Consider the following 20,237-nt stretch of genomic DNA (forward strand, 5'->3'; position numbering starts at 1 on the left):
GGACTCAGCATTGCCACATCCTGGAGACAGTAATTGCACTCATTCCCTGCCTGCAACAGGAGTTTCGATGGTGGGGAGAAGCCTGTCACCACAACAAAGGTCTACCATTCATTTTACCCACAGCCAGACAGACACTGACAACGGCTTCATCAGATTATGCCTGGGGGGTCCATATGGCAGGAAAATGTATTCAGGGCACATGGCCTGCAAACCAGATGCATCTTCACATCATTCAAAAAGAGATGCTAGCTGTTCAAAATGCCCTGACAGCTTTCAAGGACCTGCTTCATCCAGGACAGTTACTGATAGACAGACAACAGTACAGTCATGTGGTGCATAAGCAGGGAGGTACACATTCCTACCCCCTCTGCACACAAGCAATGACCTTATGGGACACAGCATTGGCTTTTCAAATTCACCTGCAAGCACAATTCCTGCCAGGAAAAACAAATACTCTGGCAGATGAACTAAGCAGAAACCTCATGGATCCCCACGAATGGAAACTGGATCCACAAGTCTTCAGCATGATGATAACGAAATGGAGATGCCCAGACATAGATCTATTTGCCTCCCCTCACAACTTGCCAATTGCAGAGATTTTGCGCAAGGATTCATCACAAGCAAGCATGGAAAGTGGACGTCCTATCCTTTAGCTAGAAAAATCTAACGGTATATGCTTTTCCCCCCACTGCCTCTCCTTCCCAGGGTACTCCTAAAGGTCAGACAAGAGAAGCCATAAATGATACTGATTGCATTAGACTGGCCACGCCAGCACTGGTACCCAATCCTAAAGAGCTTGTCTCAAGGTCCAGCATGGATATTGTCTCAAACTTCTCACTTACTGACCCAACAAAACAATCAGATCCTGCACAGCCAACTCAGGACCTTAAATCTGGCAGCATGGCAGATAATGTAGCCATTCAGAACACTCCTCTTTCAAAAGCTGTTATGGATGTTATCTTGGAGGCCAGGAGGCCCAGCACCAGAAAATCTTGTGCAGAAAAATGGAAGAGATTCTGTGCTTGGAACCAGGAACAAGGCATTGACACGTGTGTACCAAACATCCCTCAAATTTTACAATACCTAACTAAGATGCTGAACAAAGGCCTTTCCTTCTCATCAATTAAGATTCATGCCTCTGCCATTTCAGCCCATTACAATACGGAACCACCTATCTTTTCTTATCCTTTAATAAGGCAGTACCTCAGAGGGGCCAAAAACATTAGGCCTCCAAGGAGAGCACCAGTTCCGGCCTGGGACCTCAGTTATGTTTTGGAAAAACTCACACTGCCTCCTTTCGAGCCAGCATCAACAGCAGATATAAAATTCTTATCCTGGAAAACAGCTCTGCTCCTAGCAATTACCTCTGCAAAGCGAGTCTCTGAGTTACAAGCACTCATGGCTGTGGAACCTTTCATCATTTTTCATCCGGACAGGGTTTCTCTGAGGCAAACCCTACATTTGTGCCTAAGGTGGTGTCCAGTGTGGCCATTAACCAAAGCATTCACTTGCCAACCTTTTATCCTAATCCACAGAACAAGGGTGAGAAAATTCTGCATTCTTTGGACATACACAGGCAGTTGCGCTTCTACTTGGACAGAACTAAAGCTTTCAGAAAGACTGAGCAACTTTTAGTGTCATATGCTGCAGGATCACAAGGAAAGGGTATCTCAAAACAGACTATTTCTAAATGGATAGGCCATTGCGTCCATTTCTGCTATTTTCAACATGGCAAATTAGTGCCTAAGGGCATTAACCTAGTATGAACCTATGAACCTATGAACCTATTAGGCCTCATTCCACCAGAGCAGCAGCTACTTCAGCAGCCTTCCTCAGAGGAGTACCAACCAAAGATATCTTAGAGGCTGCAACTTGGAGTTCAGTGCACACCTTCACAAAGCACTACCACTTACCTCTTTACTCTTAAGTCCAGAGCAGGCTTTGCCACTGCAGTTCTGCAGGGCCTCATAGCTTCTCCTAATCCTGTTTAGCCCAGCCACCCTTCCTCAGCTTTGGGATTCAACCCAAGAGTAATGACTGCAACAGTGAAACACGATGAACTTAGTACAGTTGTGTACCTACCATAAATGTAGATGTTTGAGTGTATTCACTGTTGCAGTCCAGGTTACCCACCCACCATCCCCCTATTCTTTGCTGGGACTTATCTGCACTTCTCTCTCCTGTACAACCTATTTGGTGTATTTGCTTGTAGATGAAGGAAATGTTATTTTTCTGCATGCATTTTTATTGGCATATTTTGCAGTTTACCAATTTGGGGGCACCTGACATCTGGGGCAAGAAAAACTGAAGAAAATGGCGTCTGCTGCATCTTTTATTCCCCTGGCACACTGACATCAGGGAAGAGGTGACAGCAACCGACGCCGGACCTAGACTTTGGAATTCTAGCCGACTGCAGGTAGCATGCCAGCAGGATAACCCAAGAGTAATGACTGCAACAGTGAATACACTCTAACATCTACATTTATGGTAGGTACACAACTGTACTTTCTTAATTGGGTATGTGCAGACATCACAGATATAGCCGGTGTCAAATTATGGTGTACTGGCCAGATGTCCAGTGCTGCAGGCAGCAACTCCCTAACGTTAAGAATACTACAGCATGGAAGAGAGAAGGACCTCTATGGTTATGGTAAGTTCTTACACAACTATTCTTCCTGATGTCAAATGGTCTTAGAGGCTTCTTTCCCAAGTCAGAAAGTGTAAAAATTGAGCATAGAAGACTGAACAACTTGAAAGTGCAGTAACAAATGTAGATGCAGCATCATGATCTTGTGTAGCGGAGGGTACTTGACAGACCTGATTCCTATTCGTGGGCAGCCTGCCTAAATGGCAGGGTTTTCAAGTAGCAGGTCAGAGGGGTTAAGATCAGAAAAAGTGCTGTAGGCAGGTGATGTGGCACTACAAGCAGACTCTCAACAGGAACATCAGCAAATAACAGGACTGGTATGCAACATTTAAATTACGTATGATGAAATTGAGTACAGAGAAAGAGTTGGCATTGCAGCAAGTAATGAAAATATGAAGTTGAAAATTGAGGTGCTAAGGAAGTAGTGGAAAAAAGCCGATGCAAATATCTGTGAGGGCTGGTTGAGAAGAGAAGTCTGAGGAAATCAAAACTAGAGTCTGGTGTGGCAACTAACTGGTATAGTGTGTTGGGTTAGTGTGTGACACGATTGCCGAAGAAGCTAAAAAGTAAGGTGTGCAAAACGGTGGTGCAGTCAGTGCTGCTGTATGACAGAAGCCTGAGCAGTGAAGGCAGAGTATTTGGGGAAGCTAGAGTGATAGTGAGCTGAGTTGTAGGATGCACAGCTTGAGGGAGATTAGCAACTTGTCTATAGCTGAGCAGAGGCCATATTTACAGTTGCAGGGAAGGTCAAAGAGAACAGGTTTTGTTGGTTTAGACGTCATCAGGAAAGTAGGTGATTTGGGAGAGGCAGGAGGAAACAAGAATGTCCAACCAAAAGATTGGTCGATTCATAGCTCTCCACTCCCCAGATTTTTGCCTCACATTTTTGATGTGTTCCTCATAAAATTTGTGTTTTTTTCTGGTAAAGTACTGGAATGATCTGCGGATTGAAGTCACTAAATATCCATTTGAGTCTCTGACTTCATACCCTTCAGAAAATGCATATGGAGACATATCCTTTTGTTCTAACAACTTTCTAAGTTTATAAGAGCAGTAGATAAAATCTGCACCTGTTTTGGCCCTTTGACCCCCATTATGTTAGGCTATGTCCAGATCACTTGTGATAAGAGGTATGGGTAGATTGCATGAGAAGACCTGAGGCAATGCATTCAGAAAACTAGGACTTAACTACTATTGCTCTATTAAAAGTGTGTTGAATTTAAGCTGCCATACAGTCTGTAAAGGTTTGTTAGAGAATTTTTCAGGAAATATTTTTATGTGCTAAAGGTACCCAACATACTAAAACATCATAAAAAGATGTGTATACATATGTATGTTTACTTCAATTTCAGTTCTGATTTGATTAGATGTAGTACACTCTAGCATCACACCAGAGATTTAAATGGTAGATTCAAAACGCACATTTTTTTCATGCTGCTATTACAATAAGATTTTGGTATAATTCCCCCCGTTTTGCATACTGGTGCACCCTCTTGCACACTCATGCACACACCTGCACACTTTTATACATTACTAATTTACTTCATCCACTATTTTCTGTATTTTTATGTGGCTTTTCTATTGGCTTTCATTGTATAAACATTTATAGGGTCTTTAAACATAAAAACTGTAATGAATTTTTTTCTGTCTCTGAACTGCAAAGCACGGATATTTTTTTGAGCTGCAAATAACTTTGTTTTTATGCATACTAATACATATAGATGGATGCTTTAGATATTACACATTTATATTTATAGTGTTCTTATTAGGTAATGTTTATGGTTAGATAGCAGTGTGCGTTTGTTGTATCTGTCTAGTTAGCTCTTTTTACTTGTCTACCTATGTATATGATTTTTAGTTCTTGTCAGACCTGATGGCTTTATTGCATTAGTTGACCAAAAGCAATTTTAGTTGAGTCTTTTTTATGTGTATGTTACACTTGATACCCGATTTTGGAACTTGAGTTGCAAATAGATGGGTAGTGTTGTCCATAACTAGGATTTAGTTTAATCAGTATTAGTGTATGGGGGTGGGTACTTGCTGATGTCCTCTTATTCATATGCTGCAGCATCCGTAACATGTGGGAGTCCGCCACTGGCTGATTCATACATCCGGCAGAATAGAAAAGATTAAAGCAACTGTGAAGTACACACAATGCCACACATCAGCAAACGTACATCTGCCATAGAGACGTGTGGTATAAAGCGGAAGTCAGCACGTACCAACCTCAGAATTTTTCTGCTGCCTGTTCACTTGCCTGCTCCAGCCGTCAGTGAAGTTGCGAACTTTGGTTCAGATAAGTACCCTGTTGGGTTTTTTCTTTAGGATTTTGGGTACTGTATTTGGCTGTGATTACATGTCGGCTAGGAAGGGCAAGTGTCAGTGTGAAAGGTAGATTCCACATAGGGATGCTCACAGCCTTTGCTTATTTTGCCTAGGCCCAGACCACGACCATACCCCCTGTGCTGTCTGTAAGGCCTTCGTACCCAAAACCCTTCACAGCAGTTTAGCTGTCCTGAAATTATATCCTTAGAATCAAGGAGGCGGTGTTTGGCCCTTCAGACGAGGCGCAAACAGAAATGGCCAAGAAGCCACAGCCTGATCAACCTTCCGCTCCCTTGGATCCAGACGTCTCTCCCAAGGCATATGTGGGCCCGGAGGCTGTCCCGGTATCTGTAGACATTCCTTTGATGGGTACCGTAGTGGCGGCCGAGAGAGACTGTTCCAGCACGTCTGCGAGGGAATCCCAGGTGTCCAATTCTGGAGTAGGGGGGAACCATAGCTGATTACTGAAAGCCTGCATGGCGTCACCCAGGTCATTGTGCAGGAGGATGTTCCTACCAACATTATGGAGTGCAGGCTGACGTCTGACCCAGCCACCTTTCACCACATGGAGGTTCCAAAAAAGAAAAAGCTCAAGACTAAACGTGTTTTCCCTACTGCCCCAGGAACAAATATTGGATTGGCAGGCCTTCTCCCAAGGGTTATTCAGTGCTTTTATGGCCCTACGACAGACCTGTCCCCTTTCTCCCTTCTCCTGTTTTTCCACCCTCTCCTCCACAGCTGAGGAAATCTCCTCACAGGTCCTTTTAAGAAGTAATCGGGCGATGAGTCCTTGGCTTATTCAGCCCAAATCTCTTCCCCTTTGAGTTATGCCTCACCAGAAGAGGAATCCAGTAACAGATTCTCCTGGGAAGGATATTTCCATTGGGGATACTATCTTGAAGATGAGAGTTCTTCCGGTGTGAGTGTTTCCAGGTATCCGACATCCAAAAAAGGTGCTATGACCTCTTACAAATGGATTCCCCTTCTCCGTTTGCCAGACCCCCTGTTCTGCTGGCCTTCTTGGATGCCTTTGCAGTTGCTTCAAAGTCCCCCGATTACCAGCCTCCAGCCCACAAGTGCCCAGATGTTATGTGATCCTATCTCGCCTACATTCTGTACTGATGGGCTCGGAGCCGATCCCTCGGCTCCAACTCGGCACGCTATGCTATAGAGCGAGGCCTCTTATTGGCTGAGCTATTTCTTATCCCAGGATGCACCACCACTAATCCCCCAGATCTCGTTTGCCGCTTACAAGCTAAGACGTGGTCTCAACTTGGCTGGGCTAAGTACTAATTTATTTAGACTTTTCCTGTCAGGAATTTGCTCGTTTTCAACCCAAAAGCTGTTTTAACAGCTGTTGTTGTGATACGTGTGTGTATTTGGTGATTTTGTTGAGAAATTTGTCTTTTTCGTTAAGGGAAGGTTTCCCGTTTTAGTTAGAGGGGCATTCCCCTTTTTGCTATTCTAGCGTTTATTTGTGGGTCAAGTACCCGTTTTAGTTAGAGGGCCTTGACCCTCTCTTTCTGTGTTTTTCTTGTGCAACTGTGTTATTGTGTCAAAAAAAAAAAAAAAAAAAAAAAAACCTTTATATTTTGAACTTAAACTAGCTAGTTTTTGGTGTTATCTTAGATAGCTGTGTTATTTCTTTTTAGTCATGTCCAAAGAGCATAAACCCTCCGGGTTTAAAAAATGCACGAGGTGTGGTTTTAAGATGTCCATAACGGACGACCACTCCTCGTGCGTTTATTGTTTAGGAGCCAAGCACCTACAAGAATCATGTAGCGTGTGTCACGCCTTCTCATCAAGGGTCCTCCAGGAGAGGAAAAACAAATGAATCCTTAAGGGGTTAATTAAGCCATCCTTCGAGGAGGCTTTATCTTCTCCCTCTCCTTCGAAAAAGAAAAAAGCGTCGGCTCCGACCAGTCAGTCGGAACAGACTGCCAAAAAACCTAGGCAGACTTCTCCATCGGCTCCACGGACTTCGGAGCCGAGGGCGGAACAGTCTGCCTCGATGCCTCCAGTCTCGACCCCTCTGGTTTCAGAGCCGATGTCTGGGGCATCGAGAGGCGGGTCATCTTCATCGGCTCCACTGATATTGGAGCCGATGAGGGTTGCCGGCTCAGACTCTCCCCCTTCGGAGCCGAAGTCCTCATCGGCACCGAGGGAAATTGCCTTGAGATCTCCCTCGGAGCCGATAGTTATAGAATCCATTCTGAGCCCGGTCCCCTAGTCCTTTGGAGCCGATGGAGAAATCGGTTCGGACCCGATCGGTATCGTCCAGGTCATCCAAGATGTCTGATTCGGACATCGACAGGGTGCTCCTAAGACTCTTCCAGTCTCCGGTGTTCCAAAAGTTAGTTTCGGCTCCAGCCCATTTGGCTTCGGAGCCGATGGTCCACCTTGCTACAATGGTTCCTCCTCCAACAGCCACGGCACCGTTGGAGCCGGTGCTGGTGGAACCGGTGGAGGTTTTAGGGTCGGGCCCGACCCTTACTCCAACTCCGGCTCTTGGGTCGGAGTTCGGTACGCGGACTTCTTCCGTCGGCCCCGGGGGGAATGCTTCGGGACTGATGTTTTCGGTCCCAAGTGTTCCTCTCGGTGCGTCGGCTGCGGGGGTGCCGTCTACCGTCATGGCCACGGAGGTGGGACCCTCCCAGGATTCTGGTGGTCCCGCCTTCAGGGCTATGAGGAGTGCGTTAGCCAAATCATCTTTGGCTACCTCCACGGTCTCCCCAGCTCCTTCCCTGCATACCGAGACTGGGTCTTTGGCAGTCCCCCTGTCCTTAGACAGCGGAGCCCCGGGGCCTGAGGTTACCCCCACTGGGTTTCCCCCCTCCTGGAGGTCCTTCTGAAGCTTCTTCGGAAGAACCCCCAGGAAAAGATCGTGCAAGAGGAAGCATGTTGACTCCCCTGATGAGTCTCTTACATCAGACACTGATCTCGATGATGCAGAAGGGTCCCCTAAGTCGTCCTCGGATGATGTCTCCTTTGCAGACATCCTGGAAGCCCTTAAACAACGAGGCGGCTGGCAGTCCAAACCCCCTTCTGCTGATGAGTCGGTGTTCCTTAAGGCCTTCGGGGCTCAGCCCTCCGCCTCCTGGGTGTCTCCGCCCTTCGAGCTCTTGGATTTGATCTGTCGAAGGGCGTGGGAACACCCAGACTCTGTGGAACCGGTGCCTACTCGTCCGAATAAGTTCCTCTCGGCACCCCCTGAAAAAGAGTTTCTAACTAAAGGTGTGGCTGTAGATGCTTTGGTGGTGGCATCTGCTACCCAGCAAGATGTAGCAGAGGCTTCGACGTCCGTCCATCCTCCTAATAAGGAGTTTAGGAGCATGGATCGGTACGGAAAGCGCACCCTAAGTTCAGCGGCCTTTACAATAAGGTCCTTGAACTACCTTACGCACTTTACTAGATTTCAGAGGTATCTGATTAAAGAACTTTCCGATACCCTCTTGGGTAACCTGCCTGAGGAGCTGGCCCAGACAGTTGGCTCTCAGCTGGCTACATTGTCGTCCATTTCAAACTCGTCCATGAGGCTCATTTCTTATGCGGCCGAAGGGGCGAGTAGAGCGGTACAGGCATTGCTCACGGAGACAAGCCTGGCTCCGCCTGTGTCATTTCGCGGAGGCCTTTAAGTCTTCCTTTGCCGACGCCCCCTTTGATGGGTCCTCCCTGTTTGGACCCAAGGTAAAGGACACACTGACCCGCTGCGAACAGGAGGGTAAGACTCTGACTGCCGTAGGGGCACGATTTTCCACTCCCTTTCGGCCTTATCCCAAGGCTAAAAGAGGAGGGAAAATGTGGTTCCGTAGATCTCAGAAGCCTTACCCCTCTCAGCAGGAGGATCCCTCTTCAGAGGCAGGGAGGGGGAAATTCTTCCGGAAGACGCCGTCCCAGAGGCGGCAGAGGCCCTCGCAACACTGGAGACCGCGAGTCCTTTCGTGGCTCTTCAGCCTTTCACAGTCCCTGAGGGATTGCCTGACTGTGCAGCTCCGGAGCCAGTCGGGGGTCGTTTCTCAAAGCACCTAAAAGCCTGGGAAGGTATCACTCAGGATCGATGGGTGCTTCGAATTATTGCCGGAGGTTACACCATCCCTTTCTCTCACTCTCCAACTCAGTCCAAAAAAATCCCGGACCCGCCACCCAGTCAACTGGATACTGCAGCCTCAGAAGTTTCAAAGCTGCTGCAAAAAGGAGTCATCCAACCAGTCCCCGCAGACCAGATCGGATTAGGAACTTACTCCAAATTCTTTTTGGTGCCAAAAAAGACCGGGGACTTGAGGCCCATTTTGGACCTCAGCATTCTAAACCGTTCAGTCAAAGTCCAAGTTCCGAATGGTCACCCTACAAACCATTCTCCCATTGCTGGAGAAAGGTGTTTGGATGTGCTTCATAGATCTCAAGGACGCTTATTACCATATCATGGTACATCAAGCGTCCAGGAGACATCTGCGCTTCAGCCTAGGAGGCAGTCATTTTCAATTCCGCGCACTGCCCTTTGGTCTCACCACAGCCCCCAGGGTGTTCACCAAGTGTTTGGCAGTCGTAACTGCTCACCTGAGAAGTCTAGGATTCCAGGTGTTTCCGTATCTAGACTGGCTCCTAACTGCCACCTCCAAGCATCTACTACTGCGGAGCCTACAAGCCACTATATCACTGGGCAATTCCCTTGGAATCACCTTCAATTGGCCAAAGTCTGTGTTGCTGCCATCTCAACGAATAAGATTCATAGGGGTAGAGATAGACTCAAACCGATTGCGGGTCTATCTACCTACAGACAGAATAGAAACCATACAGACTCAAGTTCAAGCCTTACTTCCCAGGTCCAAAGCCCCAGCCAGAATGGTCCTGCAGCTATTGGGATCCATGTCCGCCACGGTTCTTCTAGTCCCCTTGGCAAGGTTGCACATGAGAATTCTCCAGTGGCTTCTTTCAGCTCAGTGGTCCTTTCAGGAACTCACTCCGTCACCTCATATGGATCACGGAAACATGCAAACGGGACCTTCGCTGGTGGCTAGTGCCCTCCAATTTGGATCAGGGACGACCCTTTGTTCCACCTCCTCCTGCGGCCACTTTGACCACGGACGCCTCCCAGATGGGGTGGGGGGGGGGCATTCCCTGGGCAGGTCAGTCCAAGGCAAATGGCACCCAGAAGAGACCCTACTTCATATCAACTTCCTAGAAATGAGGGCGGTGCTTCTGTCCCTTCAAGCCCTTCACGATTACCTCACTCAGGGCGTAATTGCAGTTCACTCAGACATGTCAATTGTCTGGTACCTGAACAAACAGGGAGGGACCAGATCCTATCCTCTTTGCAGAGAGGCCATGAGAGTCTGGGAATGGGCAGTCTCGACCAAACGCTTTCTAGTGGCTACTCATATCCCGGGCAAGTCCAATGTGATAGCCGACAGACTGAGCAAAACCATCCTCTCTCCTCACGAATGGTCTCTGAGCATGACAATTGCAAGTCAGATTTTCAGCAAATGGGGAGTTCCGTGTTGCGACCTCTTCCCAACTCCACTAAATGCGAAGTGCAAAAAATTCTTCTCCCTAACCCCGGCTCCGGGGAAGAGCCCCATGGACGCACTAGCCCGTCCTTGGCCCACCAGCTTGCTTTATGCCTTCCCCCCAGTTCCTGTCCTTCCCAGGGTGATCCAAAAGGCATCTCTCTTGGGGAGCAAAATGATCTTAGTTGCTCCTTACTGGCCTCGTCAAGTATGGTTTCCCTATCTTCGGAAATATGCTCTGGAAGGTCCATGGTTTCTGGATCAGATCCCAGACCTTTTGGTTCATCAGTCGGGACTACTCCACCAGTCCCTGCACACCTTAAAATTGATGGCTTGGCTCCTCCTCTTCCGACTATAGTCAGGAGTCATACATTGGATCCAGAGGTTGTACACACATTATCTTCGGCCCATAAGTCTGCTACAAAGAAACTGTATTCTAGCAAATGGAAAAGATTTGCTATTTGGGCTCAACTCCGGGGCCTGGATCCCATCTCTATTCCCGTGGCAGAAGTACTAAAATTTTTAACTTCTCTTTTCAATCAAGGCTCTTCAGTCTCTACCATCAAGGTTCAATTGGCAGCGATTTCCAATTTTCACGAATCTATAAACCCACCTTTAATGAGCAACAGATTGTGTAAGACCTTCTTGAAAGGTGCTGCGCTTTTAAGACCTCCGATTTCTCATCCTGCTCCTCCATGGGATCTCGATGTGGTGTCGTGCCTTAACTTCCTCCCCCTTCGAACCGGCAGCTACATGTGATCTAAAATTTCTATCGTGGAAGACTGCTTTTCTGGTGGCGATTACTTCTGCCAGAAGAGTTTCAGAGCTTCAAGCTTTCTGTAAAACCCCCATACTTGGTTTTTCACAAAGACAGAGTATCTCTCAGGCCAAATCCTTCCTTTGTCCCTAAAGTGTGTTCCAGTTTCTGCCTACAACAATCGTTAGAACTTCCAGTCTTTTTTCCAAAATATTCTAACAAAGCAGAATTCATATTCCACACATTAGATGTCCACAGGCAGTTGCATTTTTATTTAGACAGGACCAAACAAACTAGGAAAACAGATCAGTTGTTTGTATCCTTTGCAGACAATAAATTGGGAAAAGCTGTCACAAAGGTCACTATTGCCAAATGGATCAGGGACTGTATTACTCAAGCTTATTCCTTTTCTAACAAAGAGCTTACCACCTCTGTCAAAGCTCATTTTACTAGGGCTATGGCTACTTTGATAGCATTTCATTCCAAGCTTGCCATTAGTGACATTTGTGCTGCAGCTACATGGTCTTCCCCGCACACTTTCATTTCCCACTACAAATTGGATGTGGCATCTAGAGGACGAGCTTCATTTGGTTCCACAGTGCTCAGGAGTGTTTTCCAATGAGTCACCCAGGATTTGGGTGCTAGGGGCGCTGTCCCATCAGTACAGAATGTAGGCGAGATAGGATCACATAACATCTTTTAGTTATGTACTTACCATAACTTTAGATGTTTGGGATCCATCTCACATTCTAATAACCCACCCTCCTTCCCCCTTCCTTGGAGATCAGAGGATATCAGAAGGTCCGAATCCTGTTTCATCTTGAAACATCTAACAATGTTATATAAACAAGTTGTGCATGTGTGCATGAATGCGGACAAACAAGATCTGGGGGATTAGTGGTGGTGCATCCTGGGATAAGAAATAGCTCAGCCAATAAGAGGCCTCGCTCTATAGCATAGCGTGCCGAGTCGGAGCCGAGGGATCGGCTCCGAGCCCATCAGTACAGAATGTAGGCGAGTTGGATCCCAAACATCTAAAGTTATGGTAAGTACATAACTAAAAGCTAGATTTTGTAAGGTGCCTGAGGACTCCAAATTCCTCTTCAGATGCCCCTCTGCAGACAAGGCATCCAAATTGCTACCATCTGCCTTCTTGCTTCCTTCAGATAAGGAGAGCCAAGCCATGGAGGGGTTAGGGGAAAAAGGTGTGTGTGTGTGTGTGTGTGTGTGTGTGTGTGTGTGTGTGTGTGTGTGTGTGTGTGTGTGTGTGTGTGTGTGTGTGTGTGTGTGTGTATATATATATATATATATATATATATATATATATATATCTATATATATATATATATATATATATATATATATATATATATATGTGTGTGTATATATGTATATATATATATATGTATATATATATATATATATGTGTGTGTGTGTGTGTGTGTATATATATATATATATATATATATATATATATATATATAAAATATATATATATAATATATATATATAATATATATATATATATATATATATATATATATATATATCTGCTACTCTGGCCTTCAGGGCAGTTTAATTATCCAACTCGTATGGTCATATATTCCTTAGCCCTTTTATCAGATGCTGGAAAGCTTCTGTCTGAGCTCCTTGGTTCTCTCACCAAGGCTAAGCTCTCGTCTATTCTTAATTCCTCGGCCCGGGTTACCAGGTACTCCATTAAATGCAGTTATGATGTTGTGGAGGCCTCAGCAAGGGCAGCTGCCTCTGGATCTGTCCTGAGGAGGTGTTCATGGCTCAGGCTCCAACCTTTGCCTTGTATTAAAGCAAAGATCATGGATGTCCCTTTGGACAACAAGGCCTTGTTTGGTACCTTGGCTGGAGAACTTTTTAAATCTTTACAAGAAAAGGGCAAGGAGCTGCAAGATCTGAAACGTATCTTTGTTTCTCCTTTCCCCAGGTTTCAGAGAAATTATCCTACCAAATCTATCTCTGTCAGGAAACCGGCAGGGCCAGTCTTCCAAAGGAAACAGGAGACCCTAGGAACCTACCATCTAAATCTGCCTCTCCTACCCACACCCAGAAACGGCCCTTTTAGGCTACCCACCTCCAGGCCCATTAACTCTTTTGTTCTTTTGCCTCTCTCCTTTCCCTGCTTGGAGTCAGATAACCCAGGACTCTTGAGACCTAGCCATCATCAGATGGGGATATTTCATAGTGTGGAAAACTCTTCCCCTCCTTCAGGGGCATTCCACAACCTCCAAAAGAACAACTGGAATATTTCCCCCAGCTCATATCCAGCTTGCTTTCTCAAGGCACTATTCAGGAAATCTCATCCTGCCAAGTTGGAAAAGGATTTTACTCCATGGTGTTCCTGATTCCTAGGATGGATGGCCCTTGGAAGCACATTCTAGATCTTTCCCACCTAAATATCTTTCTGAAGGTTTCCACTTTTCGAATGCTATCATTACCCACCTTTCTTCCTCTCATTCTTTCCCAGGCCTTTATGGTGGCATTAGACATCAAAGATGCCTACCTTCATATCCCCATTCACCTTCAGTTCAGAAAATGTCTTTGCTTTTCTGTTGCTTCCTCACTTTTAGTTCTGTGCTTTGCCCTTTGAACTGTCTGCAGCTCAGATGGTCTTTACAAAATGCTTAGCTTCTTTTATAGCCTACTGCAGAGACTATAGGGCATACAGATATTCCCTTACCTAGACGACCTACTCTTCCAGGCCCCATCTCTACACACCCCTTCAGGAGAATCTCTTCATGAGTCTCTCCTGGAGTGTGTCTGGTTCATAATCAGCTGTCAGAAATCTGCCATGATCCATTACCACATTTTCCTGGGCTGCAGAATTCAAACAGGATGCTAGCCTCCTTACCTCCAGAAAAGGTCCTGTCCCCAATTTCCCACTTCCAGAACCTCTTACTCCTCCAATCCCTGACTGCACCTCTTTGGGTTCATAGTCTCCACAATCCCCATGCTCCCTTTAGAAAAGTTGCACATGAGAAAATTCCATTGGTTCTTGTGGACAGTCTGGATGCAACACACACATCTTCTAGACTATCTCACTCTTACCTTGCTTGAAAAAGGAGTTAAACTGGTGGATACTTCAGTTTGCAAGGAACTCTGGTCTGTCCTAACAACCAACTGTCCCCACTCGGGAGCTCTACACGGATGCTTCAGAATTAAGGTGGGGAGCAGCACTGGAATCCTGGAACGTCAGAGATATCTGGTCCCCATGCCAAACAAGGGAGCACAGGAATATAAAGGAGATGAGTGCCTTGATTTTCACCCTCCAAACCTTCGAACCTATGCTTTCTCCAGGGGTCCTAAGGTGGTTCACAAGGCAATACCATGGTCCTCTAGTGTGTCAAGAAACAGGGAGGGGCAAAGTCTTATCTCCTGTGAAGACTGGCTTTACAGGCCTGGGAGTTGGCCTGAAGGGAGATCTGACTCTGCAAAGCTGTCTACATTCCTTCGACTCAGAATATTGTGGCAGAGACACTCAGCAGGTCCATGACTCAATCTCACGAATGGATGTTACACAAGGGTATGTTTCTGGACATAGTCCATCGATGGGGTATACCTTAGATAGATCTCTCTGCCCTCCCCCATGAACAGACAACTTCCTAAATTTTGTGCTGGGGTTCCACATCGCTTGGCATGGAAGGCGAGCGCTCTATCTTTCTTTTTGAAGTGGATGTTTGTTTGCATTCCCTCTTCCCACTTCTCCAAAAGGTCCTGCTGAAAATCCAGTGGGAGCAACCAAAAGGCTTGCTGGTGACCCCTTTTTGCCCAAGACTGCATTGGTACCCCCTCCTACATTTATCAAGGGCAGTCACCACAATGTACCCCACAGAATGAACCTACTCACACAAGACATGGGAACTCTAGTACACCCACAGATGTCAACTCTGTCTGACTGTGGGTGATAGGGTTTTGATTCCCTTTTTTCTGAGGACGTGCTTCAGGTTCTTCAGGAGGCCAGAAAACCCACAACGAGGAAATCTTACATTTCCAGATGGAAGAGGTTTTCCATCTGGTGTCTCATAAAGGACTTGCAACTACTGTTAGTGGATATCCCAGTGGTCCTGTCCTATCTTTGTGAATTAATGAAGAGTGGGCTGTCTTACTCCTCAGTTAAAGCCCATTTTTCTGCTGTGTCTGCATATGTCTCCCCCTTTAGCTTCTAGGTTGGAGGGTAAAGTCTTCTTAATAGGCATTTTTCACATTAGACCAGCAAATAAACCAGTTCCTTCTCCTTGGGGATCTTAGTTTTGTGCTAGAGAAACTTACTCTGGCTCTCTTTGAGCCAGCAAGTTCCTCTCTCTGCAGCATTGCACCTGGAAATCTGCTCTTGTCATGGCCATTACATCTGCCAGAAGGGTATCTGAGTTCTAAGCTTCGTTGTCTTCCCCCTTCACAGTTTTCCATAAGGATATGGTCTCCTTACGCACTAATCCCTTTTTCATACTTAAGGGAATTGATGAGTTGTCTCTCAATGAGTCTGTCAACCTGCCAACCTTTTAAGCTTTTTCCCTTCTCCTCAGTCTTCTAGTGTAAGGGTTCTGCACACACTAGATGTGCATAGGCAACTCTTGTACTATTTGAACAAAACCCAGACCTATTCGCAAGTCTGAAAGCCTGTTTATCACCCAAGAGCCCTGGGTCAAGCTGTTTCCAAGCAGACTATCTCCTCTTGGATTTCAAAAGGTATCTCTTCTTGTTATATTACCAATGGAAAGAATCTCTCCTCTCTAGTTAGGGCACATTCCACTAGGGCAGTGTTTACTTCTGGAGCTTTCTTGAAAGGGTTGGACACTTGTATCATGGAGGGCAGCTACCTGGTCTTCTGTTCTTACCTTCACTAAACACTATAAAGTAGATGTCATTTCCAGGGCTGGTTTTGCCAGAGCTATTTTGCATGGCTTTGTGGAAAATGCTTCTGCTCCTCTGTTCAGTTCTTCCTGTGCATGAGCTTTTCTACTTTGTTATGGATACTGCAGCATATAAACAGGACATAGAATAGTTGTGTAAAATCTTACCATAACCGTAGATGTCCTTCCCTTCTATATGCGCAGTATTACTTATCCCCCTGCCTTCTCCCTGATGCTTGCCTGGGGCATGTTTTCCTCACTGATGATCAGGCTGGTGCTGTTTGCGGCATTCAGTTCTAAGGTTTTACACAACTGTTTCTTAAATGCAATTTTACGACCCTGTTTATATTTACCTGGAATAGGCTGTTTTAAAATTAAACAGTATACAAGTCTTCCACACCTACTTCAAACTGTATAAAAGCAGATATATTTAACACACTAAAATATTTCTAATTTTTTTTTTTTTGTTACCCTGGCTCGCTTGTCTGTGATGAATAAAGGCTTGTTGCTTTGGAGCACTACCTAGGTTTCATTTTTTTTTTATGGAAATTGTGACTGAGCTCATCAATGAAGTTTTAAGACTACTAATTGTGTTGGTGTTCATTTTTTTTTTTAATGTGTAATACCCAACATCCTGGTATTTGATGACTGCCCAGCAGATATGTTTTATGCTACTGTGTTGGAGGAACCGGGACCTTATCTGTGACTGTTGTTTTGCCTGCAGGACCATTCATTAATGCATTAAGGTTGAAGAGCTACATGACTTTGACCTATTTGTGCACCGCTACTGATGAAGTGCAAAGTGGAAGTCTAAAGAATCTGCACATTCCTTCCCATTACTGCCCCCAAACGTATACAGTTTCCCAGCTTTGATTTCCTCAGCTTTCATTTACCTAATTGTATGAGCAAGTCACACAACTATGCAGTGCCACTAGGGCTGAGCCTGAAAAGACCCGTGGACATCAGTGATTTGCCCCACTTAAGTAAAAAAAAAAAAAAAAGAAAGAAAAGTAGTGGTATTAAAAAATAGTTGAAGCAGTGTTTTTTTGTGTGAATAGACAGATAAAGGTATTGAATGTTTAGTGAGTTGGATTGTGTAGTGGAAGTAGTGTGCCCTTTATGCGCTACTTCCTGTGGTACAGTGTTTGATTCCCCAAGCCTGCCTTTGTGTATTGTATGACCGTGAGAAAGCCCACTTAGACTGTGGTTTGGGGTATTTGGTAATTTGGGCTAGGCACTTTAATGATGATCTGGATGGCATGCCTAGTAATTAGCTGTGAACAGGCAGTGAGGGAATCTGCAGGCACACTTAAACAACTTGAACAAATTATCTCTGCTTACTGAATTGGAAGACAAAACACAAAAATGTAACAAGATGAAATTTTGGAAAATGAAGAAAAAATGATTTGTTGGACTATATGGGAACTGAAATTGCAGAATTGACTGGATTTGATGGACTTTCTGGATATTGCATAAGTGATGTTTTCCATTGCCAGAAATGGAGATCTTATGTGGGGAACAGAGTGGAACTTTTTTTTTAATAGGTTTGTGGGTTGCTGTAAGGAAGTTGACCAGTTAACTGTAGCTGCTACAAGCTCACTGGTACTCAAATTAGTCGCTCTTTCTCAATAAGGGATAGGGGAACTAAGGGTTCAGGCACCGAGACCTTAACCTGCGGTACATGTGTTTGAGGATACATGGCTGAAGTGGCATTTAGCTGCAAATAAATATGGCTGTTGCATATTCCTGTAGGCAAAGAGAAAACTGTAGTGCTATTTGCACAACTTTTAATACCCAAATGCACAGATGGAAAATGTCTGTGGTCCCCAAGATGACACAAGACAGCAGGCAGTATGGCAGGCATCAGCCAGCAGGCTGACCACTGGGCATGCCAATGGCAGTAAAACTGCACAGTGGGCAGTGCCTTTATAATTAGTGTGTGTGGACCCCGCTACCCCTTCACAGTGTCCAGGGAACATTACCGAAAGTGCGTACTGGAGCGTTAATGCAACTATGGTAACATGCAGGACTTCCTGCATGTTGTAGCAGACTTCTGCATATACCACGCTTAGCACAAACCACTTCTGCTCTAGAGAAAAAGATCAAATACTGTGGAATTTCCGCATCCAAGAAAAAAGCAGACAGTGTAATGAAAACGTGTCTTTGTGGAACATTGTCATGAGCTGACATTAAACTAGTAGAGTTTGTGAATGAAGTATGCAAATTTAAATTGAGACTGAAATTTAGGTAGTCATTCTTGGCCACTTTGCATTTCTTTTACTTGAAGCCATTGGGAAGATCCGAGTATTACTGTTGAGTAATTCAGCGTTTCAGGGGATTGCTGATGTAGAGGGTGTGTGGGAAGGGTATTCAGATTCACTTCAGAAAAGCCATCTGTGTACTTGAGCTGTCCTAGGAGGGGGGTGGAGTAGATGACCACTGAGTGAAAGCAGGCTTGTTTAACTTTAGTGAGTGTGTCAAGGCTAAAGGTGACCTGAGCATATGTTAAAAGTGTGTATAGGGTGGGTTGTGGGGACATTTGATCGTATAAGTCCAGTATTTGTTCATATGAAGATTGTAGGCACTTGGCCAGTGAAAAAGTAGACAGAGCTGTGTAGATTTTATTTTCTTGGTATTATGGTAGTTGCACTTGTTTGACAATTTAATGTTTGGGTTAGTTATTAGTGTAAACTTATGTTAAATGGGTATGATTTTTGATGGCTAGAATGACCCGATTTGTTTGTTTACTTCTGTGTAGGCTACCAAGTGTACATAGGCAGGGGCTAATTGCATGGGACAGTTGGATCTGTAAGGTAATTCTTTAATAATAATGGTTGCAAATGTCTAGTAAGCCTGCCTACCTATGGATCTGCCCTTGCTAAGTTGTGTTGTCAGAGAATTCCTAAAAGGTGCATTACACTTTAACTGTCAAAAAAGAATTGCTTCTGAATTCTGAATCATGTACTTGAAAAACTTACCAGTCATCTTTTGAACCTGCGGCTACAGTCCCTATTAAATTTTTGAAAGTTAGTATGATTGGGATATTTTGCAGGCACCCTGGTATTTATTGACGTGAAGCTTGATTTTAGGCTCTGTTTCTATAGTAGAAAGGAGAGCAATCCACTTATACTGTAGTGAGGCAAGAAAAAACGTATGTTTACAGCTTTTTTGGTAGAGTTGCCAACTCTCCAGAATTTTTCTGGACAGTCCAGAATTAAGGGACACTATCACTGACATTGAAGAACAAAAGAATGTGCAAGCACAGTAATACTGTATGACAATCCCCTCAGGGGGAGGTTAATGCACACTTCTGGTCTGCACACATTTTGCTTTAAAGTACATGTCCAGAATTTTTGACAAGTTGGCAAACCTACTTTTTTGGTTGGCTTTACTGGCATGGATGAATCCATGAAGACTTAAAAATAAAGAAATAAAAAGCAAAAGGTCATCGGCATTCAGAAGCCATGTAGCTGAAACACTGGTATGTCTTAAAGGAGTCATTTGCATGTATCCATGAGCCTTCACTACAGAGGGTTTAAGATTTTGCACAGTGAAGACTGTAGCTTGGCTGGGTCTGTCTTGCAGTTTTCTGATTTGGAATACAGTCTTGCTGTAGCTCTCACTTCAGCTAGGTATGTCAAAATTTCAAGCATTGATGTAAGAATCCGTCTATTTTCCACTTTGGATGAGCCTGAGAATAAACCCTTTTCAATGCATAAAGCAATAACACAGTTCTCACTCAGCCAAGCTGTTCAGCTACCTCCTTTTACACAATCCATAAAATCCATGGACGTTTTAAGACTGTGCTAGGGAGCACAGTCTGGTAGTGACTTGCTCATAGTTGTGCTTAGGCAATGGAGGCTGAGGGAATCAAACCCTGGACCAGCGGATCACAGGAAACCACTCAGTAATGGCTCCTTAATTCTCTGCACCAACTGCCTGACTAATACAAAAATAAAAAGCCAGTTTTAATTAAGTCACTTTCTTGGTAGTTTCATTGATAGCTCTACACTGTTTGCAGTAGAAGTGCAGGAAAATCATCTCTGTTTAACTAACTGACCCTTGTTTTTGAGGCATTATCTGATCTTGACTTTTGATATGCTGCTTGTTTCTGAGAA

At 44.9% G+C, this 20,237-nt stretch overlaps 1 protein-coding gene across 5 annotated transcripts in view; it reads left to right on the forward strand.

Annotated features, from left to right (window-relative positions):
• The window catches only part of FBXW11 (F-box and WD repeat domain containing 11), a 2,367,054-nt gene that overhangs the window by 1,494,999 nt on the left and 851,818 nt on the right, over nucleotides 1-20,237 (forward strand). The window lies entirely within an intron of this gene.

The sequence above is a fragment of the Protopterus annectens genome, chromosome 4.part0, assembly GCF_019279795.1.
Source record: "Protopterus annectens isolate FY-2018-M chromosome 4.part0, PAN1.0, whole genome shotgun sequence".
In the NCBI taxonomy this organism is placed as follows: Eukaryota; Metazoa; Chordata; order Ceratodontiformes; family Protopteridae; genus Protopterus; species Protopterus annectens.